The sequence below is a fragment of the Chrysemys picta genome, chromosome 3 (genome assembly GCF_011386835.1).
Source record: "Chrysemys picta bellii isolate R12L10 chromosome 3, ASM1138683v2, whole genome shotgun sequence".
NCBI classification, from domain to species: Eukaryota; Metazoa; Chordata; order Testudines; family Emydidae; genus Chrysemys; species Chrysemys picta.
In genome coordinates this window covers 113876634-113888327 of record NC_088793.1, presented here as the reverse complement: position 1 = coordinate 113888327, position 11694 = coordinate 113876634, and the positions used below count along the sequence as shown (strand labels likewise).

At 43.7% G+C, this 11694-nt stretch overlaps 1 long non-coding RNA gene across 1 annotated transcript in view; it reads right to left on the bottom strand.

Annotated features, from left to right (window-relative positions):
* Positions 1-389: 389 nt before the first annotated feature.
* LOC135982643 (uncharacterized) overlaps positions 390-11694 on the bottom strand; it is a 31368-nt gene continuing 20063 nt past the window's right edge. Inside the window, exon 3 of the long non-coding RNA XR_010600123.1 lies at positions 390-1512. This is a non-coding gene — a long non-coding RNA (uncharacterized LOC135982643). The remainder of the gene's footprint in view (positions 1513-11694) is intronic.

Sequence of the window (11694 nt, the reverse complement as noted above, 5' to 3'; positions counted from 1 at the left end):
ACCTAATTTATGTCAGCATACAGCCACCACAGTTATGAAATCATTGTGCACGTTCACACTCGGCTCCTTGTGTTGGCAGTGCGCATCCTCACCAGGAGTGCTTGTATCAATTGTATGGGGCATTGTGGGATGGCTCCTGAAAGCCAGTAACAGTTAATGTAAGCAACACAGTGTCAACCCTGACACTGTGTCGACTTATTACATCGACCATGATTCCACGCTGCTTGGGAAGGTAATGTTACTCAATCAGCGTAGACAGGCACTTTGTCGGCAGGAACCACATTTAAGTGAAGACACTTCCACAGCTAGGTCAACACAAGGCCAGTGAGTCTAGTAAAGCCTGAGATTGTTCTTAATGTCTAGTTTGGCCATAAATTGGTTAAGCCAGAAGCACTCTGAGGGAAATGTACTGATTCAACTCCTTAGTTTATTTTCCACTATTCTTCTTGTCTGCTCATTTTTTTTACCTTCTTCCTGTGCTGGCAGTGCATACTTTTATTTATTTATTTATTTATTTTTAAAAAGCTGGATGTGAAATTAGAAAACACTTTATTTGGTTCACCATATGTTAAGGAAGTGGAAACAGCTGGGAGGTGGGGAAAGAGGCAAGGGCAGGTTGTTGTCTAATACAGAGTCTTTCTGTACAGAGATGATACTCTGAGGCCAGAATTTTTCCCCATGAATCCTATTAGTCCCTCTGCCTTGGAGTATTTTCTTAGTGGTGATTCAACTGCCAGCCTGCTCATTCACCGTGATCCATTACACAACAGCGTCTTACTTCTTCCTTTCCTCCCATCTTTTCTTCTGCCTCTCCTTTTGTACCGCTGGTGCCTTTGTTGCATACCCCGGAGACATAATAGCTGTAAAGGCGAGAGAAATTGGCGCAGGCCCTGGCTTTGTCTGCTGCCTCCCAAGCTATTTCAGCATGCTATAAATCAGAAGGCGCTTGAGCATGGGACAAAAGCTGGTCAGAAGTGCGGGAGAGAAGCATCTGGGCCATCCAATCTGTGCCAGATTCAGAAAAGCAACTCAAGCATGAATTCAGATAAGAATAGTGAATTGTTAAGAGTGGGGGGAGGGAAGATGATGTCAAAGGTGCTTCAGAGAATAGCCTCACTCAGGGGACTTCCTTGGAGTAAAAGTGTATTGATGGGTCAGAATTAAAAGCTCTATTTTCATGAGATCTGGAGTGGTAGGGAGGGAGCGAGGGAAGAGGAATCCCACAGGCACCTACAGAGGATTGTTTGAGGAATCACTTAAGTGTTTTTATTCCATTAAGAACAAAGGATTGATTGAAAATAAATGGTGATGTAGAAAATGTAAAGACTAGGCACATGGCAGAACAATCCAATGTACAGATCTGTTTCTTCACGTTGGAGCTGTCACCAAGGCAAAGAAGAAAGTGCTCTTTTCCCCCCTTCCACTTTCCAGCATGCTTTAAGAGTTGACTTCAAAACAGTTGCCGCTAATTTCCGGTAATGAACTAAGCCAAGCAGATGGACGCACTGTTGCCTGTCAAGTAGAAATACCACATAATGTAGGTCAAGCAAACAGATATCCCTGGCCCTAATTACAGCTGGCACGCAGGAGCCCTTCCATGTGCATTGTTCTCAGCATTTTTATTCAAACACCAAACCCTGGTTTGCTTAGGAAAGCAACTTTGCTGAAAAACGGTCACCATTTTATTACTATTGTGTGCTAACCCTTTCAAATTCCAAAGAGTTGAAAAACATTTCCAAATGAAACACAACTTTGATTCTTGCCTTTTGTGTGAGTTTTGTAGCTTCATCATTTCTATGTCAAAGATCACACTAGACTTGTTACCCAGGGATTTATGAGAGTCAGCATGGGCAAGTTTGAAATTTATTGCACTATTAGCAATGAAATTTGAGTTCAAGAGCTTGTGAAGAGAGAAGAGACGAAGAAAGAGATTACTAAATGCTAAAGAGATTCTATTGCAATGAGACTTTTGAAAACAACTTTAATTTTGACCCACATAGCTTACAAAAAATCTTTCAGCATCTAAATCATTAAAACATATGATCAACTATGCAAAATACACAATTAGGGATGTATATACTGTAATAATTTTTAAGTATGTCTTGTGGGTCAGAGTTAAGGTTGTTTTCACAAGTCTCATAGCAATAGAATCTCTTTAGCAATTCCATCTTTCTTCATTTCTCACTTTACAAGATCTTGAAGCATGTAGTTTTTATTGGTAAGCATTAGCATTACATGAATGCATGAGCTATAAAGCCAATAGAATATTTAAGTAAAATATCTTAACTGGTCCTTTCTAGCACTTTCAACCCTTTGTGATGTGACAAATGTTTAATACCAATGCTTATTTTCACTTGTGCCATAATCATAATACATAACTGAATATAAGGTTGCTAATGGGGGGAGGGGAGAGGAAATGAGCATGTTAAACCACTTCCTAACTCACCCAAACTATTATCAATTAGTTTTAACTGTTTCATTAACTGGAACAAGTCATCGCCATGGAACAAGGCTATGTGCTTTGTAGCAAGTTTCTATTTAAGGATTCTAGGAAGCAGACATACTTTTGTTAGAAATATAAAATACTGTTGATTGATGCCAACTAATTGCTCCATTCCTACACTCAGATGTTTCCCATTTTAGAATTCTAGTTTAGTCTTTGGTTTTCTATCTGCCAAGTTGTGTGTGTGTGGGGGGGGGGGGGAGGGGAGGGGGATTCTGGACTTCTAAAAAAAAAAAAAAAAAAAAAATCTATTAAAAGCCTGGCAATGCAATTTTTTCTTTTAGTTCAAAGGGGTGAATTATCAGTAGACTCTGAAACTAAAAAACATGCAAGTCCTCAAAACTGAATATGTCAGGAAATATTGGCTGATCTACTTCTGAGTCAGAACTTCCTGTCTTGGTGCATAACACTGACCATTCTGACTTTGAACATGTGTGACAGATGCACTCTGACTTTTACAGGAACACGTAGCCCAAATGGAAAAGAGCCATGATACCATTGACTGCAGAGCAAGACTTTCGTTTGCTATTTAAAATCTCTGCAAGCTACTGAGGTGCCATGGACTCAGATGCCAGCAGTCTGAGTATGACACCCAACTTTTGCCTCAACTTTGCATTAAGGCTAAAGAGTATCATCTCCCATTTGCCCAAATCTCTGAGGAACCTCAGTGAGTAAATTAAGAGCAGTTGAAACTGACAGACTGGGAGAAGGAAGTACTTCAAAGAGATTGCCATCCTCCCTTCGGGTGTTCAGGCCTCAGATTGTTAAAATGTATTCTGCCTCTAGGTCCTTAAAGGCAATGGATACACAAATAGCTGTGATTGGGGGAAAAGACTTTCATCTATGCCTGGCTAATAGACTTGGACCTGTGAATGGTGAACCACACATCCATGACCTCTGGACTTGATTGTTGCAATGTAGTTTGCCTAGGAGTGAAATCTGTGTCCTCAAAAAGACTCCAATTGGTCCAAAATACAGCAGCCTACCTTTTTAACAACACAGTCCATGGAGACCTTTTATTTCAGTCCTCTCACTAGCTCCCTTCAGAATAGTGTCAGTCCCAAGGCTTTGGAAGAAACGGTTTGGCCCCACCTCCCTGACTGGACCAAGTTTGTGTGAGTGGCCTTGTGACCTGGCTCATGGGGTTGCAGGGCCACTCATTCAAATTTGTCCTACCCGAACTCTTGTCATCATGATGGCTGGGCCAAACCTGGGTGGTGCTGGGACCCCAGAGGTTGCAGTGCCTGGAGCAGGGAGACGAGCCCAGCAAGCCCCATGGGACAGGAGCTGCCACGCAACCCTTTTAAAACTTTCTGGCAACCCAATTTTGAGTTTCAACACACGGGTTGAGAAACGCTGGTATAAGCAACTAGATAATTTTTTTGAATGATTTAAGTACAGCAAATGTGGAAATATATACAGGTTTCAATAACACACAAAACCAAAACCACAAGTGGAAGCCTAGTTAGGCACATAAATCTATACTTACACTACTAAGTAGAAGATAGATAGATAGATGAACAAACATCTCTTGTCTGACAGAAAACCTGTTTTTCACCATTGCTGATGACCAGTTCCTAGCCAGAGACTCTAAAAACATATTTTTGGTGTTTATACATCACTCCTCACACAACATCCGTTTCACAATGATTTTGTGTGACATCAGCTTTTATTTGAGACCTCACGACATTCTTTGGTGAACTAGAATATACATACCAGATGCAGGAGCTCCCTGTAACCTCTCTGCCTCCCTCTGTACCCCATGCCAACTGGCAATAAGGGGTCCTGGTTCACAAATGCTGAAGATAGATGGGTATGGGTATGTCTACACTACGGGATTATTCCGATTGTACAGAAACCGGTTTTTGGCAACAGAATGTATAAAGTCGAATGTATGCGGCCACACTAAGCACATTAATTCGGCGGTGTGTGTCCATGTACCAGGGCTAGTGTCGATTTCCGGAGCGTTGCACTGTGGGTAGCTGTCCCATAGCTATCCCATAGTTCCTGCAGTCTCCTCCACCCATTGGAATTCTGGGTTGAGATCCCAATGCCTGATGGGGCCAAAAACATTGTCGCGGGTGGTTCTGGGTACATCCTCCCCCTCCCTCCGGGAAAGCAATGGCAGACAACCGTTTCACACCTTTTTCCTGGGTGAACAGTGCAGACGCCATACCACGGCAAGCATGGAGCCCGCTCGGCTCAAGACAGCAGTGATGAACATTGTAAACACCTCGCGCGTTATCATGCAGTTTATGCTGAACCAGAATCTGCAAAACCAGGCGACGAAGAGTAGGCTATGGCAGCACGGCGACGAGAGTGATGAGGACATGGACAGGGACTTCTATCAAACCGCGGGCCCCGGCGCTTTGGAGATCATGCTGTTAATGGGGCAGGTTCATGCCATGGAATGCCAATTCTGGGCCTGGGAAACAAACACAGACTGGTGGGATCGCATAGAGTTGCAGGTGTGGGACGATTTCCAGTGGCTGTGAAACTTTCGCATGCATAAGGGCACTTTCATGGAACTTTGTGACTTGCTTCCCCCTGCCCTGAAGTACCAGAATACCAAGATGAGAGCAGCCCTCACAGTTGAGAAGTGAGTGGCGATAGCCCTGTGGAAGCTTGCAATGCCAGACAGCTACCGGTCATTCGGGAATCAATTTGGAGTGGGCAAATCTACTGTGGGGGCTGCTGTGATGCAAGGAGCCAAAGCAATCACTGAGCTGCTGCTACCAAGTGTAGTGACTCTGGGAAATGTGCAGGCCATAATGGATGGGATTCCCTAACTGTGGTGGGGCGATAGATGGAACCCATATCCCTATCTTGGCACCGGAGCACCAGGGCAGCCAGTACGTAAACCGCAAGGGGTACTTTTCAATGGTGCTGCAAGCACTGGTGGATCACAAGGGACCTTTCACCAACATCAACGTGGGATGGCCGGAAAGGGTTCATGATGCTCGCATCTTCAGGAACACTAATCTGTTTAAACGGCTGCAGCAAGGGACTTACTTCCCGGACCAGAAAATAACCGTTGGGGACGTTGAAATGCCTATAGTTATCCTTAGGGACCCAGCCTACCCCTTAATGCCATGGCTCATGAAGCCATACACAGGCAGCCTGGACAGTAGTCAGGACCTATTCAACTACAGGCTGAGCAAGTGCAGAATGGTGGTAGAATGTGCATTTGGACGTTTAAAAGGTTGCTGGCGCACTTTACTGACTCGCTCAGAGCTCAGCCAAACCAATATTCCCATTGTTATTGCTGCTTGCTGTGTGCTCCACAATCTCTGTGAGAGTAAGGGGGGGACCTTTATGGCGGGGTGGGAGGCTGAGGCAAATTGCCTGGCCGCTGATTACACGCAACCAGACACCAGGGCAATTAGAAGAGCACACCAGGAAGCGCTGCGCATCAGAGAAACTTTGAAAACCAGTTTCATGACTGGCCAGGCTACTGTATGAAAGTTCTGTTTGTTTCTCCTTGATGAAAACCCACCCCCTTGATTGACTCATTCTCTGTAAGCAACCCACCCTCCCCCTTCGATCCCAGATTGCTTTCAAAGGAAATAAAGTCACTATCATTTAAAAATCATGCATTCTTTATTAATTGATTATAAAAAGAGAGAGAGAACTGACAAGGTAGCCCGGGTGGGGTTTAGGAGGAGGATAGGAGGGAAGGAAAAGACCACTAAAAATGTTCAAAGTAATGACAGCCTTTTGCTTGGGCTGTCCACTGGGGTGGAGTGGGAAGGTGCACGGAGCCTCCCCCCTCCCCCTGCGTTCTTACATGTCTGGGTGAGGAGGCTATGGAACATGGTGACGGGGGAGGGAGGTTATACAGCGGCTGCAGCGGCACTCTGTGCTCCTGCTGCCATTCCTGAAGCTCCACCAGACGCCGGAGCATGTCCGTTTGATCACGCAGCAGCCCCAGCGTTGCAGCCTGCCACCTCTCATCTCGAGCGTCCCTCCTGCCCTCACGTTCACTGGCATCTTTCCTGTACTTTGATACCGTGTCCTTCCACTCATTCAGATGAGCTCTTTCATTGCAGGTGGATTCCATGATTTCAGAGAACATTTCATCTCACGTCCTCTTTTTTCTATGCCTTATCTGAGATAGCCTTCAGGAGGGAGGAGGGAGGCTTGAAAAATTTGCAGCTGCGGGAGGGAGGGAAAAAAGGGAGAGAGGGAGGGAAAAAAGGGAGAGAAGTATTTAAAAAGATACATTTTACAGAACAATGCTTATACTCTTTCACGGTGAACAACACTATTCACATTACATAGCACATGTGATTTCGGTACAAGGTCACATTTTGCATCTTAATATTGAGTGCCTGCAGCTTTGGTGTTAGCGAGCACAGACGCAGGTCCGGGCAACAGAATTTGGCTTGCATGCGGCAATGGTAAGCCATTGTCTTTCGGCTTCTGCAGCTTTCCTACAAGCAGCACCCTCCTTTCCCACATACCAAGCAAAGCCCGTTGAGTGCTGCAGTTTTCCTGTTAACGTGCAGCAGCAGAAACCAAACTAACTCCCCACCCATCCAATTCTCTGGGATGATCACTTTATCCCTCCCCCGCACCGCGTGGCTGGTATCAGGGAAGATCCCACCCCCCTCCCCCCACTTGGCTAACTGCAGGGAAAGATTTCTTTTCAGCCACAGGCAAACAGCCCAGTAGGAACAGCCACCTCTGTCCCCTTAATTAAATTCCCATATTTCAACCAGGTTACCATGAACAATCTCACTCTCCTAAGGATAACACAGCAAGATAAAGAACAGATGTTGCTTGAATGCCAGCAAACACCGGGACCATACGCTGCCAGGCTTTGTCATGCAATGATACCAGATTACTTGCTACTAGCATGGCGTGGTCAAGTGTCCTACCATGGAGGATGGAATAAGGCTGCACTGCCAAGAAACCTTGTGGAAAGGCTTTTGGAGTATCTCCAGGACAGCTTCATGGAGAGGTCCCTGGAGGATTTCCGCTCCATCCCCAGACACGTTAACAGACTTTTCCAGTAGCTGCACTGGCCGTGAATGCATCCCAAGTCCTCAGGGCAAAGTAATCATTAAAAAACGCTTGCTTTTAAACCATGTTTTATATTTACAAAGGTACACTCACCGGAGGTCCCTTCCATGGCCTCATTGTCTGGGGTTTGGGAGGGTGCTTCAGTCAGGCTAAGAAAAAGATCCTGACTATTGGGGAAAACGGAGTGCTGTGTGCTCTCCGCAAGCTCGTCGTCATCCTCCTCCTCCTCCTCCTCCTCTTCCCCATCCACAGAATCCTCAGGCATGGCTGAGATTACCCCCGCCTCAGAATCCACGGTCAGAGGTGGGGTAGTGGTGGCGGGCCCCCCTAGAATTGCATGCAGCTTGGCGTAGAAGCAGCATGTCTGCAGCTCTGACTCGGAGCGACCGTTTGCCTCCTTTGTTTTTTGATAGGCTTGTCTGAGCTCCTTAACTTTCACGCAGCACTGATATGAGTCCCTATTGTGACCTCTCTCCATCATGCCCTTGGAGATTTTTTCAAATGTTTTGGCATTTTGTCATTTGGAACGTAGTTCAGCTAGCACTGAATCCTCTCCCCATATAGCAATCAGATCCAGTACCTCCCGTACGGTCCATGCTGGTGGTCTTTTTCGATTATCGGCCTGCATGGTTACCTGTGCTGATGAGCTCTGCATGGTCACCTGTGCTCTCCACGCTCGGCAAACAGGAAATGTAATTCAAAAGTTTGCGGGGCTTTTCCTGTCTACCTGGCCAGTGCATCCGAGTTCAGATTGCTGTCCAGAGATGTCACAATGGTGCACTGTGGGATAGCTCCTGGAGGCCAATAATGTCGAATTGCGGCCACACTAACTCTAATCCGAAATGACAATACCGATTTCAGCGCTACTCCCCTCGTTGGGGAGGAGTACAGATATCGATATTAAGAGCCTTTATATCGAAGTAAAGGGCTTCGTTGTGTGGACGGGTGCAGGGTTAATTCGGTTTAACACTGCTAAATTCGAGATAAACTCCTAGTGTAGACCAGGCTGCAGTGCAGTTTGGGGCGTGGTCATCACTGTAGTGAGAGCTCCCCTTAGCATAATGCTTCAATTTTAAATTCAAAGGGATATTAGTGAAGAACTCTGAACAGGGAAAGCAGTTCATACATACAGAGGTAGCAGGCCAAGTTGTGCAGTCAGCCAGTGGAGTTACTCCAGATTTACACCAGTCTAATGAAGCAGAGTCTGGTCTGCTGTCCTACAGTAGGACCATTGGGTTGTGAAACAAATTTGTTTCTGTTTTTTGAGCAGATCGGTTACATTTCAGCTAGGAAGTGCATATGATGTCAGTGGCCTGATGGACTCCCTCCAGCCTTTATCTCTTTGACAACAGCTGGCATCATCTCGGAGTTCTGAGCTCTGCTCCCCTTGAGTAGCAGTAAGGATGCGTGCTCTACAAAGGTTACAGAACCAGCTATCATACTAATGAGGTACAGCTTAAAAAAACCAACAACCCACTTTTACTGCACAGCCCATGCATATATAGACGAGTGAGCTGGATTGTCATCATTTGTGCATTATCAATAAGATATTGTCTCCTAATTTCTGACTGCAAAATTATTATGAATAATTTTAAGAGTCAGAAAGAATATAATTAGATTTTCAAATCCCACTAAGTTTGCAATGTTGGCAACTAGAAAAAATTATCTTTTCACTTAGAAAATGAGTACACTTGTTAGAAACTCACTGACAGAGAGCAAATATTACACACCATATTATATTTTTATATTTCAGAGATTTATTACCTCTGATTGCAGCATCTGAAAATATATGCACCTCATAGGTCACTCACCAAGTCCACACCCCTGTATCTAATGTAAGGTAACTTAACTACATCACTGTGCTTCTGAGTGCATCATATGGTAAGCATTCCATGAGAAAATTTTGCTAAAATATTAGATTACAGATTTTCAATAAGTCAAGATGGCTTGATGAAGCCAACAAGTGGTACCACTATTTACAAGTGACTAGGGGGAGGGATCGCTCAGTGGTTTGAGCATTAGCCTGCTAAACCCAGGGTTGTGAGTTCAATCCTTAAGGGGGCCATTGAGGGATCTGGGGCAAAAAATCTGTCTGGGGATTGGTCCTGCTTTAAGCAGGGGGTTGGACTAGATGACCTCTTGGAGTCCCTTCCAACTCTGATCTTCTATGATCTAAAAAGAAAAATATATGAAAGAACACAGGCTTCTCTAAAGATACTATGTCCTCTTACTCACACAGGACTCAGTCAACATCTGAAAAAGAGAGTCTATACTGAACTATCACTTCCACTTTCTACAGCACCTGGGATTTCCTTTCCAGGTAATGATCTAACCTGACCCTGTTTAACTTCAGAATTTGCCAAGTGCACAACATGAGGTGGTCACTAGCAGCAGTGAAGGACTACAGCAGGCTAATAGAAGGCATCATCTACACACACACACACACACTAATATAGATAGATATAGATATAGATAGATAAAACACAAAAATAGCTTTAAAAAAGTTTCCTTTCACATGGTATGTAAAAACATTCCTTTAATTGCTCATGTAAGTATCTGTATGACGCCCGCCCCATAGTATCTGAGGATGATCTTACCCTCTTCTCAGACATATTAACAAACCTGGATGAATAATGCAAAAAAGTTTTCTATTAAAATTCATTTGATTTTTTTTATAATCAACTTTCTGGTGCTATAAACATGCCTCTTTTGTGTGTGCCAACCATGAACTGTGAAATGACTAAGTTTTACAGACACAAATGTTTGTGGAAACAAATTTCAGAGAGTCACATGTGAATACTCATAGAATCAAAATGTTAATGTTGCGCACCCAAGTATTCATGTTGGAAGTGCTTGTATACTCATCCAGTCATGCAACAGGCCCTCCATCCCCCCAAATATGTAACTTCTCTGAGCAATCACAGCTAACCACAATGTCTTGATTTTCAAGTGTTTGCAAACAATTCATAAGTTAAAATATTTTAAGATGTCTGAACAAACATGAATAACAAATACACCCAAAGAAATCATGATCTGCTCATATAATCAAGCAGCAAATAAAGCTGAGTTCATTCACATTTATTCACGCAATGCTGCATAAATCAAGTTGAAAAGATGTACATTTCTTTCATTTTCAGACGCAAATATGAAATTGATAGATATAAATAATTTGATACCCAATTATCCTAGGAAGTATAGCGCAGTCACCAGATGGGCCCAAGGAACTTATGCTATTGTATAAACAACTCCCTTGATGACAATGACAGAAACAGCTGGATGCAACATTTTCCAAAGTGCACCATGGAGTTATCAGTGTACAAGCACTAAATTGTGGCATCTGGAGAGTGCAAAGCAAGAGTGGCTGTCATTTACAAACAAAGCTTTCTGCATCTATTAAACCGTAGGTTGCTGGCACTTCGTCCACTTGCTACCCAAATATATATTTCACGGTGAAGGAGTGTTGGGGGAAGGAAAGAGGGGCCGGAGAAGCCATAGGTATTAATAGCCGTGTCTGGACAAAATACCTTTAGTGTCAGTTTTCAGAATTTCATTAACTACAAATAAATAAAAATGTTCAGCATTCTAGGAGGAAATATTTCAAACTCTTTAAGGAAAAATGAAGACTACATTGTGGTACAACAGACCTTGTTTTATTCAGAGCAGCAGCATGGGGACCTTGCAGTTCTAGCTCATTACCTCCATGCTGACAGATATATCTGTAGCTTTATGACAACCACTAGGAAAGCAAGTTTCTGGAATGACGTTCTTCATTAACAATTGTTGTTGTCTTCAGAAAGTAATAAGGTGATGAAATCTCCCCAGTCTCTCCCAAGTCACTAGCAATCTCAAGGGGGATCTACAGGCCATATAGAACTTCAGTCTTCACAAGCAGCTTCTCAGACTCTCTAGTTTATATGGAGGTTTATTTATAGCAGTATACACAATGTAATCTGATGCTTCATATGAAAACTGTGTGGTATCAATGCAATTTTATGCCCTGTGTCTTTCCGGGTGACAACTTCTACCAGGATTTCAAAAGCGGTAGATACTTTAACAACAACAACAATATACAGTATATCACAGTGACTCATTTTAATCAGCTGGAAAAACACTTTCCTTATCCCTTGATGAGTCATTTGATTATGTTTCAATAACGAAGTATGAAA